Source organism: Salvelinus namaycush, chromosome 21 (assembly GCF_016432855.1).
Source record: "Salvelinus namaycush isolate Seneca chromosome 21, SaNama_1.0, whole genome shotgun sequence".
Classification (NCBI taxonomy): domain Eukaryota; kingdom Metazoa; phylum Chordata; class Actinopteri; order Salmoniformes; family Salmonidae; genus Salvelinus; species Salvelinus namaycush.
The window spans coordinates 26,780,751-26,802,984 of record NC_052327.1 but is presented as its reverse complement, the minus strand read 5'-3'; the positions used below and the strand labels follow the sequence as shown (position 1 = coordinate 26,802,984).

General features: G+C 44.8%; 1 pseudogene; it reads left to right on the top strand.

Moving 5' to 3' along the window:
- LOC120065834 overlaps positions 1-22,234 on the top strand; it is a 70,804-nt pseudogene that overhangs the window by 9,025 nt on the left and 39,545 nt on the right.

Genomic DNA, 22,234 nt, shown 5'->3' with positions numbered 1-22,234 from the left:
AGAGGTCTGCTGATTATGATTACATTAGTGTCTTTCTAAGTACTACATTAACACCCAGCTGCTTTTCTTTTCCACTGGATGACTTTATCTATTTGATAAAGACACTATCATTTGGACAGAAGCTTTATCTTTCATCAGACATAAGTTGTCTTTGATGATAAAGAATAATACTTGGATTAGGGGAGTATTATAATATATAATTTTATATGACACTGAATACAAATATAAACTCAACATGTAAAGTGTTGGTCCCATGTTTCATGAGTTGAAATAAAATATCCCAAATGTTCTATACGCACAAAAAGCTTATTTCTCTCAAATTTTGGGCACAAATTTGTTTACATCCCTGTTAGTGAGCATTTCTCACTCACTTATCATTTAGTGGGCAAAGCTCACCTTCGATGGCACACTGGAGAAGAGTGTTCTTCACGGATTCATTTCAGTTTCAACTGTACCGGGCAGATGGCGTCATGTGGGCGAGCAATTTGCTGATGTCAACATTGTGAACAGAGTTCCCCATGATGGCGGTGGGGTTATAGTATGGGCAGACATAAGCTACGGACAATGAATACAATTGCATTTTATCCATACACACCAGACATGTCACCCATTGAGCATGTTTGGATGCTCTGGATCCACGTGTATGACAACGTGTGTCACGCCCTGACCATAGTTTGCTTTGTATGTTTCTATGTTTTGTTTGGTCAGGGTGTGATGTGAGTGGGCATTCTATGTTGTATGTCTAGTTTGTCTGTTTCTATGTGATTGGCCTGATATGGCTCTCAATCAGAGGCAGGTGTCAGTTGTTGTCTCTGATTGGGAGCCATATTTAGGTAACCTGTTTTGTCATTGTGGGTGGTGGGTGATTGTTCCTGTGTCTGTGTTTTTCCATACGGGACTGTTTCATTTTCGTTCGTTCACTTTGTTGTTTTTGTTTCAGTGTTCTATTTCTTTATTAAAATATGGACACTTACCACGCTGCGCATTGGTCCTCCGATCCTTCCTACTACTCCTCCTCAGAAGAGGAGGAAGACGAGCGTTACAGCGTGTTCCAGTTCCCGCCAATATCCAGCAACTTTGCACAGCCATTAAGAGGATTGGGACAACAGTTCACAGGACACAATCAACAGCCTAATCAACTCTATGTAAAGGACAGTTGTCGAGCTGCATGAAGCAAATGGTGGTTACACCAGAAACAGACTGGTTTTCTGATCCACGCCCCTACCTTTTTTTAAAGGTATCTGTGACCAACAAATGCATATCTGTATCCCTAGTCATGTGAAATCCATAGATTAGGGTCTAATTAATTTATTCCAATTGACTGATTTCCTTATATGAACGGTAACTCAGTAAAATCTTTGAAATTGTTGCATGTCGCATTTATATTTTTATTCAGTGTATAAACCAAGTAGTTTGGCTCCTGGATGCTGATTGGCTGAAAGCCATGGTATATCAGACAATATACCACAGGTATGACGCAAAACTATATTTATGTTGGTAACCGGTTTATAATAGCAATAAGGCACCTTGCAGGTTTGTGATATATGGCCAATATACCACACCTCAGTCCTAATTGCTTAAATAGTGTATATCACCAGCATTATATCATTGAGCTACTCTACGCTTGACAAATAAAAAATATACAGCATCTTACTTACATGACAAAGACAAGCTATGCCAGTTTTTACACCAGCAGGATATCAGTAATCATGTTTGATACTGTAAGAGGCATAGTGTTTAAGGTAGCCTTTCTGTTGCCTGCAGGAGGGGGACATTTGGCCAAACACCACCTCAGATGTCAACACCATTTTCAAACCACAGGAAGCCAAGATCTATTAGCAGATGGTCTACTTTGACATTACAGGTGAAGAGTTTGATCAGATTTGATCCGATTTTGGTAGAGAATGCTCAGGGATGAACTACTTGCTGAAGCAATAATAGTGACTAATAATGTAGAATCCAATTCTAAAGAGGTCACAAGCAGAACGTGTGATGAACAGCAATGAAATGAAACTTTGATGAGAAAGCCTCAGTTAGATTTCTATCCTCTCATACTGAGAGAGAAGTTGTTGGTTGTTTTGCATTTGGTATCCATCTATATTTCCACTTCCGGAGGTCAGATTTCCATTCATTTCCATGTCTGACAGGGTTTAATGGGCATGTGGTGACCTCAATAACACATCATTGAGAGTAGATGTTTTTCCTTATGCCAGTGTACAGTATGTGTATGATTTTTTTATTTACACACCGGTGAGTGGCAGATGTGCTTGATTCATGATCATCTGTTTGCACATTCAGTGTGTTTATTTAATGCGTCTTTGTGTTCTCTGTTTTTGTGATGTTCATCATCTAGGCCGTGAGTCTCGCCTACCTCTATGAATAAAGGGGGAGGGCGTAGGCCCCAAATTGCAATTCAAATTTGACTTCCTTGACATGGGTAACATCTTTATTGCCTCCAAGCACAGCTATGAGGTACTTAACCTTAGTTAAGAGATGCCCGGTACTAATAATATACACAAACAGCTAAGGCCAAAAACACTGAAAAATCGACACTTAAATACACTGAATAAGAATGACAGTGTTCTGTTATATACCGTGGATCCAGTTGTTCAGCTCATCACAACTGAGACTCATAACATACAAAGTCTCAGCTGTTATAAAGATGTAATACAAGAGCAGCTGTGAGAGAATCTCCTGTAATAAGACGTGGCTCACATCAAAATAAATCACACTACTGCTGCCACTAGTCAGCAGATGCCCATGCTTAATCATTGAATAATTGAAGTATAATTGTGATAACTGTTAGTCCTATAATAGAACAGCACCTGGCAGGCACTGTTTGAATTCACTGTTAGGTGAATTATTTAAAGTCTGCCTGCCCAGTCAGCCCCTTTAGTTTCTAGGGCATATGTGGCAGCCTTACTGTAATAACCCAACCCCCTGTGAAACTGGTTCCCACAGACAAAAAAAGACTGTTGGGTCATGTATTGCCAGATAATGTGTTTTACAGAATCTATCTTTTCAGTGGCAGCAAACAACTGTAGATAAAACCATGCAATATACACACATTTCTACTGCACTACACTTACAGTAGGCTAAATGTGAATTCTGATTTGATCAAATCTTATGCATTAGATAGAAAACAAATGGTACTTGGTTAATCACTCTTACATTTACAGTAGATTGGTTTTCACTACAAGTATTCTCTCCCTGGTTCTCAGGTGCTGCTTCTATCCAATAAGGGTCTCATTGAGAGCGTGGCAGGCCCCAAGGGCCCCTTGCACCTGGTTCCTCCCAGCTCAGCGTTTGGCCAGTGTTTCTCCTTCAGCCCCACTAAGAGGATGGTTCCCCCTCAATCGATCAATCAAATATATTTTTATTTTTGTGTTCAAACGTTCATAGATGACCAGCAGGGTCAAATAATAATAATATTCACAGTGGTTGTAGAGGGTGCAACAGGTCAGCACCTCAGGAGTAAATGTCAGTTGGATTTTCCAAGCCAAGCATTCAGAGTTAGAGACAGAGTCGAAAACAGCAGGTCCGGGTCAAGGTAATACGTCCGGTGAACAGGTCAGGGTTCCACAGCCGCAGGCAGAACAGTTGAAACTGGAGCAGCAGCACGACCAGGTGGACTGAGGACAACAAGCAGTCATCAGGCCAGGTAGTCCTGGTGCATGGTCCCAGGGCTCAGGTCCTCCGGGAGGGGAGAGGGAGAGAGAGAATTAGAGGGATCATACTTAAATTCACACAGGACACCGGATAAGGCAGGAGAAATACTCCAGATATAACAGACTGACCCTAGCCCCCCCCCCCCCCCCCCCCCCCGACACAAATTATTGCAGCATAAATACTGGAGGCTGAGACAGGAGGGGTCGGGAGACACAGTGGCCCTATCTGACGATACCCCGGACAGGGCCAACCAGGCAGGATATAACCCCACCCACTTTGCCAAAGCACAGCCCCCACACCACTAAAGGGATATTTTCAAACCAACTTACTACCCTGAGACAAGGCTGAGTATAGCCCATGAAGATCTCCCCCACGGCACGAACCCGAGGGGGGCGCCAAACCCGTACAGGAAGATCACGTCAGTGACTCAACCCACTCAAGTGACGCACCCCTCCCTGGGGCCTGCCACACTCTGGAGGTCTGCTTCTCCTCCAGCACCCTGGGGGTCTTCTCTGAGGAGTTACTCTTCACTGTGGGGGATACCTTCAGCCTATCAGCCTCACGTTCAGGTAACCCTCCCTCACCCCATCACCTCGCTCATCCATCTCAGCACAATCCTTTACCTCTCCATCATTGTCTTGTTAGGGTCGGTACAGTACATCCCCACCTTGGTAGATAAAACATTGGTGGGCATGTCCAGACACATCTATCGCCCCAAACCCCAGCAGCTAGACTTTTCTAAAATGTAAATGTAGCAATGTAGAAAACGCATGACCTACATTAATCAACCGAATGCTTCATCTCCTGAATTCTTGCTCTCCCTAACTTGCCCATTTGATGAACACATTTTTATACTCTAGGTTTGAGTAAATTATTCCCTAAAGGTTGTGTTTAAATTGTACAAAGCAGAACAGTGGTGAAAATCATTTTGTTTCCATAGCACACCTGCCAGTCTTGGCACCTCTCCTTGATTAAGATGTATTACTGTTGAGGAGTGCTGAGTGTAAGGATTACAGAATTACCCTTCCACACTGTCATCCAAGAAATTGACTGATCTTGTTTTTTTCTTCAGTTGTTTTATACTTGCCCAGCCCTGTGTTTTCCTTTAATTATTATGCATTGTCCAGTGACCTTCACATTTGCTAGTCAGCACAGATGTATTCTGTATTTCCTGGCACTTTTTTTTATTGTAGGGGTTGTATAATGGGCCCCACGTTTCACTTCAACATCTCAGAGCTCAACTTTGAGGATGTGTCCTTCCGTGAGTTTTTCATTCATCCTCATCAATGCTGCCTGTTACTCATCGTTAGACGCTTGTGTTAGGCTTGGCGGCAGATTTATCAAACAGTGCATACCTACTGCTTTGTAGTACTATTTACAGTATAAAGCACATACACATCAATGAGAGACAGATGCAAATAAGCAACCATTACCACAAGTCAATGAAATACATAGCCCACAATACATAATTAGCTAATTGTTATGTACAGGTGCAGTGATCTGTGAGCTGCTCTGACAGCTGGTGCTTGAAGCTAGTGAGGGAGATATGAGTCTCCAGCTTCAGTGATTTTTGCAGTTTGTTCTAGTCAATAGTTGAATAGTGTGTATTTTTGTATTTTTTAAATTTTATTTAAAAAATGTTACCCCGTTTTCTCCCCAATTTTGTAGTATCCAATTGTTAGTAGTTACTATCTTGTCTCATCGCTACAACTCCCGTACGGGCTCGGGAGAGACGAAGGTCGAAAGCCATGCATCCTCCGAAACACAACCCAACCAAGCCGCACTGCTTCTTAACACAGCGCGCATCCAACCCAGAAGCCAGCCGCACCAATGTGTCGGAGGAAACACCGTGCACCTGGCAACCTGGTTAGCGCGCACTGCGCCCGACCCGCCACAGGAGTCGCTAGTGCGCGATGAGACAAGGATATCCCTACCGGCCAAACCCTCCCTAACCCGGACGACGCTAGGCCAATTGTGCGTCGCCCCATGGACCTCCCGGTCACGGCCGGCTGCGACAGAGCCTGGCCTCAAACCCAGAGTCTCTGTGATGCAGTGCCCTAGACCACTGCACCACCCGGGAGGCCTTGAATAGTGTGTATTTTAAGAGCTCCAAAGGCAAAACTTTACATTGAGGAGTGGGAGAAAATGTGTGCAATAATTGTTGCAACAAGCGCAACAAAAATGTTTTTTAAGGGACTATTATTGCAAGACAATACACATAGCTAATTATATATTGTGGGCTATGTATTTCATTGACTTGTGGTAATGGTTGCTTATTTGCATCTGTCTCTCATTGATGTGTGTGTGCTTTATACTGTAAATAGTACTACAAAGCAGTAGGTATGCACTGTTTGATAAATCTGCCGCCAAGCCTAACACAAGCGTCTAACGATGAGTAACAGGCAGCATTGATGAGGATGAATGAAAAACTCACGGAAGGACACATCCTCAAAGTTGAGCTCTGAGATGTTGAAGTGAAACGTGGGGCCCATTATACAACCCCTACAATAAAAAAAAGTGCCAGGAAATACAGAATACATCTGTGCTGACTAGCAAATGTGAAGGTCACTGGACAATGCATAATAATTAAAGGAAAACACAGGGCTGGGCAAGTATAAAACAACTGAAGAAAAAAACAAGATCAGTCAATTTCTTGGATGACAGTGTGGAAGGGTAATTCTGTAATCATTACACTGTAATATAGCCCATCCAACTACCTCATCCCCATACTGTATTTATTTATTTATCTTGTCCTTTGCACCCCAGGATCTCTACTTGCACATTCATCTTCTGCACATCAATCACTCCAGTGTTTAATTGGTATATTGTAATTACTTTGCCACCATGGCCTATTTATTGCCTTACCTCCATTATCTTACCTCATTTGCACACACTGTATATAGATTTTTTTCTACTGTATTATTGACTGTATGTATGTTTATTCCATGTGTAACTCTGTGTTGTTGTATGTGTCGAACTGCTTTGCTTTATTCTTGGCCAGGTCGCAGTTTTAAATGAGAACTTGTTCTCAACTAGCCTAACTGGTTAAATAAAGGTTAAATATATATATTTTTTTAAATATTCAACCCTCCCAACAATTGTCCAGGTTGATACATTTTCTGTGGAATTATTTTGAGCAGGACTTTATCTATCTCCGATATGACTTGTATATGGCTTACTGTGGAATAATACTAAACACGGAATCATGTAACGGCATTCCTCCTCCTCTTCATACGAAGAGGAGGAGTAGTGATTCGACCAAAATGCAGCGGGTTGTGAATACATAATGATTTATTACAACCGAAAAACGAACACGAAAACAAACACTTGGAATTATACAAAACAACAAAACGAACGTAGACTGACCTAAAACATGAGAACTTACATATAAGTCGAAGAACGCAGGAACAGGTACAGACTATGACAAACGAACAAACGCTACAGTCCCGTGTGGTAAGAACAAACATACAGACACGGAAGACAATCACCCACAAACAAACAGTGAGAACAACCTACCTTAATATGACTCTCAATCAGAGGAAACGTCAAACACCTGCCTCTAATTGAGAGCCATACCAGGCAACCCAAAACCAACATAGAAACAGAAAACATAGACTGCCCACCCAAAACTCACGCCCTGACCAATAAACACATACCAGACAACAGAAAACAGGTCAGGAACGTGACAAATCAACTAGGGTAGAACGCCCGTTTCTCTTGTGATCAATAACAGCAAAGCTCTTTGCAGACAGATAATATGTATGCTATGACACCTTTTTCATCTCACTGTTTATTTCCCTCACACAAACCAGACCTTTTTAAAGCAGACAGACAAATCAACCTCTTTAGAATGAATTGCCCTCTGGCATTGTAGCTGTATGTCAGTTAACACTGTTTGGACTTTATTTTTCCCTAATCTTTAGAACCGTAACATTGCTTGCTCTATGTTTTATTCCTTATTCCTCCTCTCCTCCAGGTTTCCCTCACACACTGACCTGCAGTCTGAACGACACATCGCTATGACCTTTGGGCTGAGGGTTCCAGGGGATGGCAGTGGGCCTACCAGCATCACCAGTACCTCCTAGGTTTCAGACCTCAGTTTGACAGAACCGGCCCACTGTGTTCACCCTGACACCCACCTCAGGAACCATGCGTCCTCAGGGACTTGTTGACATCCAGGTGTGTGAAATTAGCAGGGAGCATGACCAGGAAGTTACCTCCATTTTCTACTTGTTATAGATATTAAGCATTATCTGAAAACATACAGTATGTGAACATTATTCCAATGAAAAAGTGCTTATGTGCTCACTGTAGAAGATTATCATTTAACTTTGTTATTAATTGTGGACTGGTGGATCATGCTGAGTCAGTTTGTTTTCCAATTTAGTGCTATATTGTGTGTTGTAGATTTTACATTTGAGATTTTGAATAAACTAATCATTAAATTAATTCCCTCTAATCACAACGGCTTCAATCAATGATTGGCACTGAAGGGGCCAGACCTTAATTGTATTCAGCAGTGGAGTTGAATATTGAAAGAATCTGTTGCAGATAAATGCCTAGGAAGATGCCTTTCTCCCTGTGGCTCTGCAAAGCTTAGATTATTACATCAGCTTACTCTGGCTGCCTCTGGTTACTGAGTGTATCTGTCATACGCTGGTCTTTTCCTATCAATGGGAGACTGTTTGGTCTTTTCCCATCACTGAGAGCTGTCAGGCGCTGCGGCGGGCCGATCAGGGGAATCTGTGCAGCTGTCTTGGACCCTATGTATAGGGTGTCTCATGTCTGCTGCCTTCCTTTGGCTGTCTGGAAAACTCTACTTCGCTCTCCAGCCCAATGACCGCACAGCGGCACTCCCGGGCTCTAATGAGTTCTCTTACAAGAGCAGAATATATAGAAGAGGTCAGAGGGAGTCAAATATGCCAGAGGGAGGTAATCTCTCACCTAGCAGAGGAAATGGGCTTTGGCTAACATTTCACAGTATTGGAAGTTATTCATGGGTGGTGCAGAAATCTCCCCAGATACAGACACCTTGGAACATGCAGTGTACTCTCAGTGTAGTGTCTTCCTCTGATGACAGCCTTGACAGGTGTTAGAAGGTAGCGTAGTAGGTTTCTTCTGTATGTAATACAGGTAGTGTAAAGAAGACCAAAATGGAAGCATGATTGGAAAATATTGTGATTTGATAACTAGGTAAAAGTCTGTGAATCAGTGTGAACTGGGAATATATTTGCCAAACGAGCACTTCTACTTCACAGAGATGCCAATGCCATGGCTATGGTTGTCTGTCTATATATGCGGTGTACCTCTATCTGCAGGTGACCCTGTGCTCCAACAGTGTGCAGCGCTACAGCCTGGCTCTAGTGTTGGATGCACAAGGAGTGGGAGAGGAGGTGCTGGCCCTACCCATCAATGCCAGGTTAGAGATCTACACCCAGGGTCAAAATACACCTCTTACAGTAAATGTCCTGATTTATGGTCAGAGGGCACTCATTTTAAAGCACCTCATTCAGAGCAGATGATCCCTTAGAGTCGATGTCAGCGCCCACCAGGAAATCTAATTAGCATAATACAAAAATCCCCACCAAAATCCATCTGTTTAAAATAGTGATGTCTGTTTGAAATAGTGATGTCTGTTTGAAATAGAGATATCTGTTTTTTGTTGTTATATGGGCTGCATCTCAATCCATGTCATCTGCCAATTGCAGACTGGCCGAGCTACAGCGGTGTTTGTCAGAGACATCCTAAAAATCGGTCTTCTCACGAAAATGTCTATAGTGTCAGAACGATTTGGCCAACAAACTAATATGACCACTCTATGGAAAAGATGACACTCGTGAACATGATGGTGTTCTCTGTTTTGCTCTCTGTTTTGCTCTGCGTTACGGGACTCGTCTGAAGTCGGTACCGCCGATCTTCTAACTCCTGTCTGTAGCGTCCGTTGCACACTAATATGACACCTCTATTGAAAGGCGAGATGCCCACAAGTCTCACAAGACTCGTCTGAAGGTAGCCCGGTACCAGTTTTTTAAAATTATGGAAGTACTGTATATATATGGAAAATGTTGAGTGACAATATTTTGTTTGTTAAATATGGGTCTTTCTTATATCTCCTAGATATAGGACAGACACTGCTACTAGCAGTATGTGTGTGTGTAGCCTTGTATTTAGCTCTTCAACCGTTAGCTCTGTTTCCCTACGTGCTCATTTTCTGTCTACATGCTGCCTCTGATTAATGTCTAACCTAATTGAGTGTGCAATTAATTAGTTAATTTGTTCAATGCTTTGTTAGCTTTCTAGATATCAGGCTGCCAGTGCAATCCAATCCCCAGTAACAGCTCATCAGACCTTTATATTTGCTCCATTGCCCTTCTTTTATTACCATGCTCCATCTGTCCTCCTACATTTTCAGTCTTGACCAATAGGCACAAATTAGAAGCATAACAATAATCATTTCATCATCTTCAATTATCTAACTATGCACAATTTTCGCTAAAGATGGGGCTTTGTTTACTCTGCCCGAGCCTCCAGTATTTTAGATAGTGTGTACTAACAGAGTAAAAGTGGGTTTGTTCTATTAGACATACTGTACATTGTGTTTAAGTGATAATGTCCGAGAAGCCGGTGTTTGGAGGATATATTGGCACGGGTGCCAATATTAGGGTTAGGGTAACTGTAGCATGGCAAACCGTGCCAATATATCCTCCAAACACTGGCTTTGAGGGCATTATCACTTTTATACGGGTTACCAACATATTCAAATAATGATTGACATATTTTCATTAAAACCGTTATTTTGAATAATTTATTCATACTATTTGATCATTCCACAAGATATAGTCCTGACACAAATCTAGGGTTGCTACCCAAGCCGGTTGGTCATTTGTTCTATTGGTTCTGTATCTATGGACATGACCCAGTCGTTCATACTACATGTTCCATTGCCATACCGGCTGGCAACGTTCTTATTCCTTGCTTGCTAGCTAGCCAACTACATCTAACTTACAGTCACGTCAAATGTCAAAAGGAATAACAACAGTAGCAGCATTTGCATTTGTTTAAGCTGTTTTCTAGTGACGTTTATTTGGCTACATCCATAACAATGAGCTAATGAGGCGTGATTTCGCCTGGCATAGAACATGTGCTCTCTCGTCATGTCACTGTTGTTCAGAGGAGCTAGCCAACAACACAGCTAACACAATCACTTCAAACACTGAAGCTGTAAAGACTGCAAACTAGCTGCTTTGTTTTGATTTACCTTTTTTCAATTGACATTTCTTTGTATATATCCATAAAAATTATGCCAGCTGATTCATGATTTAGACTGGCTGAGAAATGCTGCCTGCCTCGTCCCAACTCCTGACCCCTACACGTTCATTACTATAGGACAGATGGAGATCGAATTTGAATATTTGTCACGTTCTGACCATAGTTCTTTTGTGTTTTCTTTGTTTTAGTGTTGGTAAGGACGTCAGCTGAGTGGGCATTCTATGTTGTGTGTCTAGTTTTCCCGTTTCTGTGTTTGGCCTGATATGATTCTCAATCAGAGGCAGGTGTTAGTCATTGTCTCTGATTGGGAACCATATTTAGGTAGCCTGTTTTGTGTTGGGTTTTGTGGGTGGTTGTCTTCAGTCTTCGTGTGTCTGCACCAGATAGAACTGTTTCGGATTTCACGTTTGTTGTTTTTTGTATTTTGGAGTGTTCAGTTTTTTGTCTTTTATTAAACATGATGAACACTAATCACGCTGCGCTTTGGTCCTCTCCTTCCACAGAAGGAAACCGTTACAGAACCACCCACCAAAAAAGGACCAAGCAGCGTGGTAACAGGCAGCAGCAGCAGCAGCAACGATGTCAGGACTCCTGGACATGGGAAGACGTTCTGGACGGAAAGAGTTGCTACACATGGGAGGAGATCCTGGCTGGAAGGGATCGCCTCCCATGGGAACAGTTGGAGGCAGTCAGGAGAGCGGAGGCAGCAGCTAAAGGGAGCCAGTGCTTTGAGGGAACACGTCTGGCAAGGAAGCCCTAGAGGCAGCCCCAAAAATTTCTTGGGGGGGGGCACACGGGGAGTGTGGCGAAGTCAGGTAGGAGACCTGCGCCAACTCCCCGTGCTTACTATGGAGAGAGAGAGCGTCGTACTGGTCAGGCACTGTGTTATGCGGTAGAACGCACGGTGTCTCCAGTACGCGTGCTTAGCCCGGTGCGCTACATCCCAGCTCCCCGCATCTGCCGAGCTAGGGTGAGGATCCAGCCAGGGAAGATGGTGCCAGCCCTGCTCTCCAGACAGCCAGTGGGTATCCTCGGGCCAGGATATCCTGCGCCGGCGTTGCGCATTGTGTCTCCCGTATGTCTGCACAGCCCAGTGCGTCCTGTGCCTGCGCCCCGCATGTGCCGAGCTAGAGTTACCATCCAGCCAAGACGGGTTGTGCAGGCCATTAGCTCGAGACCTCCAGTGCGTCTTCACGGTCCGGTCTATCCAGTACCACCAGTGCCAACACCATGCAGCAGACCTCCAGTGCGCCTCCACAGCCCAGTACATCCTGTTCCTTCTTCCCGCACTCACCCAGTGGTGCGTGCCCCCAGCCCGGTACCACCAGTGCTGGCACCACGCACCAGGCCTACTGTGCGCCTCCCGGGTCCAGTATGCCCTGTTCCTGCTCCTCGCACTCGCCCAGAGGTGCGTGTCCCCAGCCCGGTACCACCAGTTCCGGCACCACGCACCAGGCCTACTGTACGCCTCAGCAGGCCAGAGCTGCCCGTCTGCCCAGCGCCATCTGAGCTGACCGTCTGCCCAGCGCCGTCTGAGCTGCCCGTCTGCCCAACGCCGTCTGAGCTGCCCGTCTGCCCAGCGCCATCTGAGCTGCCCGTCTGCCCAGCGCCGTCTGAGCTGCCCGTCTGCCCAGCGCCGTCTGAGCTGCCCGTCTGCCCAGCGCCATCTGAGACGCCCGTCTGTCCAGCGCCATCTGAGCCGCCCGTCTGTCCTGAGCCGCTAGAGCCGTCTGTCAGTCAGGAGCCGCTAGAGGCGTCCGTCAGTCAGGAGCCAACTAGAGCCGTCCGTCAGTCAGGAGCCGCTAGAGCCGTCCGCCAGTCAGGAGCCGCCAGAGCCGCCCGCCAGTCAGGAGCCGCCAGAGCCGCCCGCCAGTCAGGAGCCGCCAGAGCCGCCCGCCAGTCAGGAGCCGCCAGAGCCGCCCGCCAGTCAGGAGCTGCCAGAGCCGCCCGCCAGTCAGGAGCTGCCGGAGCCGCCCGCCAGTCAGGAGCTGCCCGCCAGTCAGGAGCCGCCAGAGCCGCCCGCCAGTCAGGAGCTGCATGAGCTGCCCTTCAGTCATGAGCTGCCCTTCAGTCCGGAGCTGCCCTTCAGTCCGGAGCTGCCCTTCAGTCCGGAGCCGCCCTTCAGTCCGGAGCCGCCCTTCAGTCCGGAGCTGCCCCTCAGTCCTGAGCTATCTCTCAGTCCTGAGCTGCCCCTCAGTCCGGAGCTGCCCCTCAGTCCGGAGGAGTTTCCTCAGTCCAGAGGCGCTCCTCAGTCCGGTGGGGCCCTTTATTAGGGTTCTCAGGCCAGGGTCGGCGGCGAGGGTCGCCGCTCAAAGGACGTCACTGAAGCGGACAAAGACTATGGTGGAGTGGGGTCCACGTCCAGCGCCAGAGCCGCCACCGCGGACAGATGCCCACCCAGACCCTCCCCTATAGGTTCAGGTTTTGCAGCCGGAGTCCGCACCGTGGGGGGGGGGGGGGGGGGGTACTGTCACGTTCTGACCATAGTTCTTTTGTGTTTTCTTTGTTTTAGTGTTGGTCAGGACGTGAGCTGAGTGGGCATTCTATGTTGTGTGTCTAGTTTTCCCGTTTCTGTGTTTGGCCTGATATGGTTCTCAATCAGAGGCAGGTGTTAGTCATTGTCTCTGATTGGGAACCATATTTAGGTAGCCTGTTTTGTGTTGGGTTTTGTGGGTGGTTGTCTTCAGTCTTCGTGTGTCTGCACCAGATAGAACTGTTTCGGTTATCACGTTTGTTGTTTTTTGTATTTTGGAGTGTTCAGTTTTTTGTCTTTTATTAAACATGATGAACACTAATCACGCTGCGCTTTGGTCCTCTCCTTCCACAGAAGAAAACCGTTACAATATTGAAACAATGTTGCAAATGTCGGAGAGACAGACAGCAAGGTTTATACAAATCTCTGCTGTTGAAAACTAAATGTTAGTCTAAAAGAAATGGGAGATAATGTCTAGATGCTTTTTATAGTGGAGATCAAGTTTATAAATTGCCTGGCTGGGCTGATGAGACAATGGATTGCGTAGTCAGATGGAACAGAGTAAATAGGCATTTTAAAGTCATAGATTTAGCCTGGTGGTATCTTGTGGAATAGACACCGGCTGGAATGTGCTTTTAACCAATCAGCATTCAGGATTAGACGCACCCGTTGTATAATATTTATTAATGCACTGTGCATAGTGTTCATCCCTCTGTTTCTATTTCTGTTTCATGCCTCTCTCATTAACCAGCGCTGCCTTGAATCCCTTTGGTGCAAAACAACCTAGTGACTGGTACCCTGCTATGCTGGGTGTCACAATCGTCGTAACTTTGAGGAAGAGTGGACCAAGGCGCAGCGTGATAACAATACATCCTTCTTTATTATTAAGAAGACGAACACGAATACTTATATAAACGAACAAAACAACAAACAGACGACCGTGAAGCTATTCAAACAAAATAGTGCTGACACTAAACACTACACATAGACAATTACCCACAATAGCCTAATGCCTATGGCTGCCTTAAATATGGCTCCCAATCAGAGACAATGAAAGACAGCTGTCTCTGATTGAGAACCATTTAGGCAACCATAGACTTACCTAGACACCTACACTAAACACAACCCCATTACCTCTACAAATCCCCCTATACAATACAACCACCCAAGACGAGACAAATACACACAAACATCCCCCCTGTCACACCCTGACCTAACCAAAATATTACAGAAAACAAAGAATACTAAGGCCAGGGCGTGACACTGGGACCTTGAAGTACTGCAGTCTACAGACAAACGCAAAGACGCACGTACACGTACACACACACACACACACAGTGTCTTGTATTGCACTTAAATCTTTAAAGTGCAGTGCTGAGGAAATACTTCTGACACTCTTTTCACCTCTAAGGCTAAAGAGCTGTGCATTGATAAGGCAGGATTTTTACTAAGCATTTTCAAGCATCAATCGATGGTCATTCTTCTAGAATGACAGAGTCGCTCGATAGCATGGCAAAGAGCCAGGTAGAACTTGATGGCAAAAGAATGTAAAAGATTTAAAAATAAAGCATACTTTCAATTTATATTTTTGCCATTAGTATATTCTTGCCCAATGTTTTGAGCTGCTGCACTCCGTAAGGAGATTAAGGGCAAAGAGCAGTAAGAATAAGAGCATGTTTCACTCCATCGGCCATCGGGCTGCTGAACAGTTGGACAGTAGGCCGCAGAGACTTTCAATATGTGGAAATCTAAACATGTGACGTGTGTATGAACTTTGCATTTTTCCGTGCTGCATGTAATATATTGTGTTGTGTTTGTGCATTTGTATGCTGACGTCACAGAATGAATTTGCATGTAAATGGACAATAAAGTATATTGTATTGTATGATGGCCTTATCAAATCTACTATTTGGGGTCTTAGCTACTGAGTTTTGCTGTGGTTTTCATTTGAAACCTCCTTGACATGCCATGGTTCAAAGCAATACATTTTATTAAACCTCTGTAATGCAAGTCTGATCTGATTATTGACATTTCAGCTGGCTTGTTCTTCATACCCCTCCATGATCACCTTTGTATCGACCAGCAGCTCAGCTCTCACTAGCTCTCTGGCACATAAAGCCTTAGAAAGATGAATCCCAAAGTCACACACCGCTCACATGGATGGTTAGGTGAGGTGTAGTGGCTGAATGCCTCAATTGCCGTTTACTCCCCTTTCTCTGCAAGTCCCTCTGTAATGAGCTGACATCCCACTTTATCTACAAGTGAGAATGAAGTACACTGTAGAGAGTCTATATTAGAATATATTAAATGTGACTAGACATCTTCCTTTGACTAGACATAGAAATCTGCCCTACTTCTGTCTCACAGGGTAGCAGAATATACTTATATCTTCAAGTTAATGTACAGATGAACAAGATACCGATATGCAACAGACTTTGGGGGCTATGATTAATCCCTCTAAAGAATCAGATTGTGCATTTATGGAGAGTAAAGAAGTCTGCGTGACTCAGTAACTTCCAGTAGCTATAAAGTTCAGCTAGTGATAATGTTGTTGATGGTGATTAATCAGGAGCTATGATCCATGATCGGTTGGTTCTACATGACTGCTTGTAACATCAAGAGCATCTCCTGTCGCCAGCAGACCATGCTCTGTTCAATAAGGTCCCCTCCACACTCGAGCACACACTGAAACTCCAATTAAATCCAACTCATTGCATAGCCAATGTCAGCGCAAGGAAGTTGTAAAAAAGTGTCTTTCTGCCCTTGTAGACTAGAGAGTTTGTTATAGAAGTGTAGTGCTTGTTCCTCTCTGCCGTCACATTTCCCCTACATACACGGAGCTCATTAATGTCTTTGGTTGGTCGTGGTTCTGAAGAAGACGTCATGATGGCAGTCAAATGTGATGATTCCGCTTAGTCCATGGAAGCATCCAGATAGTTGGATGAGCCCTCCAGTGTGGTGGTGAAAAAATAAAGTATTATCAATCAGAGAGCCTACTCCAATGTCACAGCGCTGGATTCAATCTGAAAATCCCCATTAAAACTTTATGTGCAACAAATCAATCAGGAAGCTGCTGCATGGAAAATTGATTTTAAATCCTCTTTCAGCTAATAGTTAAGATATATTGAGAGCTACTGGTGCACTTTGGTCTTATCTGCTGATGTGAACAAGGCTGAAGATGTAGTGGTAGAGAAGATTAATGTCTGTTTCCTTTTTAGATTATTTCCTTGTTGAATCTAAATCAATCAGAAATCTAGAATGGAGTAGTATAGAATGGGGAATTCTTCTGCTTTTTTTCTTTAGATGAAAATTCCGCTTTCAAGCTGAATTAGATTGTACAGTACATCTAATAGGGCAAAAGCAGGCTGAATCCTCTGTATCAATCCTGGTATCTATAGCAACACAGCTTTTGGGCCCTGGATCTGATAAAACCCCAGCCTGTCTGTGATTGCTTCAATTAGCAGCTTCACACTCTCTGTAAAACTGATAGACGAGTAGTGAGCTTCCCAACTGCAGCCTTCCTCTGCCTCCACCAGGCTCCCAAAAGGCCCACAGATAAGACAGTATTAGTAGGGAAGAGACTGGAGGGAGCCCGGACCTGCTATCACTACATTACCTCTCATTATAAAACAGTGCTTGGTCCAAGAGACAGATAAGGTTCTGATAAAGGAGTCAAATTGCTTCGTGTGTGGTGCCCTTATTTTATTTGTTGGTTAATCGAAAGCACAGACCCTCTGTAAGAATGCCTCAAACACAGACTTTTATAGAACATATGAGCTCTATGGGCCCAAACATAAAAGGGTTCACTGCTTGTGAACCCTTTTTCTCCTGGATGTTTGACTAACCTGAGAATGTTTAATGAACATCACAGACATACTCTTACAAAGCCCCTCAATGAATCTATCATATATTATACAGGTAGATTGAATTTGGTCCCATGTGGCTCAGTTTGAAGAGCTTGGCACTTGCAATGCCAGGGTTGTCGGTTCGATTCACACTGGGAGCCAGTACAAAAAAGTATGAACATGTATGCACTCACTACTAAGTCACTCTGGATAAGAGCATCTGCTAAATTATATTATGTATTCTGTGTTTTGGCTTACGGCATTATACAGTATGGTTAAACTGGCAGTACTACACCTATTACGTAGTGATTCTGTCTTTTACTACCTCAGATGTAACAGAAGGCCACTGTTTTTTTCCAGGTTCGCAGCAGGTGGTGGGTGGAGCCCAGTGAGGGAGAGGTTCCACCCCAGGGGAAGCTGGAGCTGAGGCAGGTGGCTCACCTATATGACAATCAAATGCATTTATAAAGCCTTTTTTGCATCAGCAGATGTCACAAAGTGCTATACAGAAACCCGGCCTAAAACCCAAAACAGCAAGCAATGCAGATGTAGAAGCACGGTGGCTAGGAAAAACTCTAGAAAAGGCAGGAACCTAGGAAGAAACCTAGAGAGGAACCAGGCTCTGAGGGGTGGCCAGTCCTCTTCTTCTCTTCTGTGCCTGGTGGAGATTTTAAGAGTATATAGGCATTTAAGGCCAGATTGTTCTTCAAGATTTTTAAACGTTAGATAACCAGCAGGGTCAAATAATAGTCATAGTGGTTGTAGAGGGTGCACTTCCAGGACAAGCTGTACCTATCCATCCAGGATAATGAAACACACCATATTTCTCTCTGCCAATGGAAAGGGCACTACCATTGTCACCAACCTTCCTTTTGTCCCTAGTCTGGACCTGGGGGCACATTTCAGGTACAGGCAGGGAGTGTGTACATACTTTACATATTCAATCAAATCAGTCATTCAAATCCCATTCAAATCCACCAGTCATTCAATTATTTCCCTGAAAGCTTGTTTTCTGTCCTCTGCTCCCCAGCTCTGGTCCATATCAGTACTGCTTTAGAGTGACCAACTGAGGTCAGCCCTTCCACCAGCTATACTGGAACACAGAGGGGTACCTCCAGTTCCTCCGCAGAGGCCCCCCCCCGCCCACCAACACAACCAGGGAGGAAAAGGGTCGCAGCTCCCTGGTTCCTCCAGCTGTAGATGGGCCAGTCTTCAGCCTGCATCCTATACGCATAGAGCTCGCCACGGGACACACTGCTAACATGTTGCTGGAGGGCTCCTCTGATTCTCCCAAGGTGGGAACATGTGACAATGGTGGCAAACACTCCTCTGTCAGACACAACTTAGATAGTAAGTTGAGATCTAGAAACATAGACTCATGAGAGCACCAGCTGTTCCGGACGATGGGTTATCATGCTCTCCATAGCCAATGTGAGCAAGACTTTTTAAACAGGTTAACAATCACAAGGCTGCGGGGCCAGACGGATTACCAGGACGTGTACTTAGAGTATGCGCGGACCAACTGTCAAGTGTCTTCACTGACATTTCAAACTCTTCCTGACAAAGTCTGTAATACCTACATGTTTCAAGCAGACCACCATAGTCCCTGTGCCCAAGAAAGCGAAGGTAACCTGCCTAAATGACTACGCCCCATAACACACTTCTAAAGTCTGGTTATGGCTCACATTAACACCATCACCCCGGAAACTCTAGACCCATTCCAATTCGCATACCGTCCCAACAGATCCACAGATGACGCAATCTCAATTGCTCTCCATACTGCCCTTTCCCACCTGGACAAAAGGAACACCTATGTGAGAATGCTTTTCATTGACTACAGCTCAGTGTTCAACACCATAGTGCCCACAAAGCTCATCAATAAGCTAAGGACCCTGGGACTAAACACTTCCCTCTGCAACTGGATCCTGAACTTCCTGACAGGCCGCACCCCCAGGTGGTGAGGGTAGGCAACAGATCTGCCACGCTGATCCTCGACACGGGGGCCCCTCAGGGGTGCGTACTTAGTCCCCTCCTGTACTGCCTGTTCACCCACTAATACGTGGCCAAGCACGACTCCAACACCATCATTAAGTTTGCTGACGACACAGCGATGAGAGCCTATAGGGAGGAGGTCAGAGACCTGGCAGTGTGGTGCCAGGAAAACAATCTCTCCCTCAATGTGAGCAAGACAAAGGAGATGATCGTGGACCACAGGAAAAGGAGGGCCGAACACACCCCCATTCACATTGACGGGGCTGTAATGGAGCTGATCGAGAGTTTCAAGTTACAAACTAGCATGGTCAAAACACACCAAGAAAATTGTGAAGAGGGCACGACAACGCCTTTTCCCCCTCAGGAGACTGAAAAGATTTGGCATGGGTCCCCAGATCCTCAAAAAGTTATACAGTTGCACCATTGAGAGCATCCTGACCGGTTGCATCACGACCTGGTATTACAACTGCTCGGCATCCGACCGTAAGGCGCAACAGAGGGTAGTGCGAACGGCCCAGTACATCACTGGGGCCAAGCTTCCTGCCATCCAGGACCTATATACTAGGCGGTGTCAGAGGACGGCCCAAAAAAACGGTCAAAGACTCCAGTCATAGACTGTTCTCTCTGCTAACGCATGGCAAGCGGTACCGGAGTGCCAAGTCTAGATCCAAAAGGCTACTCAACAGCTTCTACCCCCAAGCCATATGACTGATGAACAATTAATCAAATGGCCACCCGGACTATTTGCATTGACACCCCCACCCCTTTGTTTTTACACATGCTGCTACTCGCTGTTTATTATCTATGCATAGTCACTTTACCCCTACCAACATGTAGAAATTACCTTGACTAATCTGTACCCCCGCACATTGACTCGGTAACAGTACCGGTACCCCTAGTCTATACATAATGTAGCCTCATTATTGTTATTTTATTGTGTTACTTTTGTATTTATTTTTTATTTTAGTAAATATTTTCTTAACTCTATTTTCTTAAAACGGAATTGTTGGTTAAGGGCTTGTCAGTAAGCATTTTATGGTATCTGTTGTATTCGGCGCTTGTGTCAAATAACATTTGATTTGACACACTCCCTCAAGCAACAGATATGGCTGCCTTTACACAGCCAGATCAATTCTGATATTTTTTCCACGTAATGGTCTTCTGACCAATCTTTTCAAATATTTTTCAGAGCTGATCTGATTGGTCTAAAGACTAAATAGTGAAAAAAAGATCAGAATTGGTCTGCCTGTGTTAACAGTCTTTGTTCGTCAATAACAGTCTGTGCATTTTGGATAATTTATTATGTGTTACGGGTGAAAAATTTCGACACCGACTGCATTGGTCTTTGTCAGCACCCACAGTTGTTGGACTTTGAATAAATTATTCAATTTTATTCGCAAAACGAATCTAGTATGTTTCACCACATTGGACTAACTTTATGGATTCGTTTTTATGTTCAGCCAAACCAGTTCTTTTTAGTGTACCATTACCAGTGTTTAATAATAGTATTCACAGCTGGTTATTGACATTCGCTAAAATTTGGACGAACATGTGAATTACAGTAAGTGCACTCTTAGCTAGCATTTCAGATAATGACACAGGGGCCTCAAGGTTGAATACTACAGAGATAAAGGTGTTTAAAGCCCCCTTCATCTGACAATAGTCACGCTGCACAGGCCTGGGTATTGACTTCCTCTCTGGGTATTACTGGGATGCATTTCTCCTTGAGTCCTTATTGATTGAATGGTGAACAGGAGAGGGAAAGAAGCGGGAACCAGAGGTAAGCCCATGCCACTGCAGCCTCTGCTGATCCCCTATATCTTTCAATGGCAATTGTAGGATTGTATTTCAGGAAATCCCAAGCAAAGCTTTGGCAGGACAGGGCTGTATTTCTGTTGGGTAGTTATAGGAAACTGTCACATTTATACCTACACAAGGTCAAAATCTGAGCTTCAGTGCAGAATTGCATATAATGGTATAAATGTTGTCTTGAGCTAACGGAATGTGTGTACTGAATACCTGTGTTTCTAACCCAGGTGGTCTGAGAGAGGCTGGTGTGTCACGCCATGCTAGGTCACCAGAGTGGGAAGGAGCTCATCACCTGTCTTGGACATCTCCTCCCAGCAGCTCAGCTTCTTAGTGGATAAGGTACAGTATGCGACACCAATCACCAATCACCCACAGCCTAAAACTTACTGCCTCTCTGCTCACACCTTACATAACAGAAACAAGCCTCGGTGCATGTGCATGGAAGCCTTAGTGCATGGAAATCATCTCATAAGTTTCTACAATCATGGTGCAGCCATCCATGCCCAATGACACACATTTCATAATGCTTGAAAAATTAGACCTCACATCAGTCATTTGTTCATTGAAGGCATTTATTGTGCAGCAGATCGGTGGCTGGGTTGAGACATTGTGTTTTTTCGATGTTCTACAGCTCCAGTGTCAGAAGTGCTTTGCATGCTCTGTGAAGCTGGATCTCAGTGATTATCTCCTACCTCCTAAGCAAATTACACTGTACACTTCTGCACCAGTTTGTTCCTGATTTATGATGTGGAGATGGCAATGGTTCTGGCAGAGCATAAAAGCTTTGCCCCAGATTCTAGTAACCAATAATCAGTGTTGATTTTAGCATGTAAATCTTGGTGGGGCAAACAAAAAAATGTGGGATGCATGTGTAACAGATTAGCTTCCGTTCCTCTCCTCGCCCCGAACCAGGGGACCCTCTGCACACATCAACAACTGCCTCCCACGAAGCATCGCTACCCATCGCTCCACAAAAGCCGCGGCACTTGCAGTGCAAGGGGAACAACTACTTCAAGGTCTCAGAGCGCGTGACGTCACCAATTGAAACGCTATTAGCGCGCACCCCGCTAACCATTTCACATCAGTTACACTCACCCCCCTTTTGACCTCCTCCTTTTCCGCAGCAACCAGTGATCCGGGTCAACAGCATCAATGTAACAGTTTAGCTTCCGTCCCT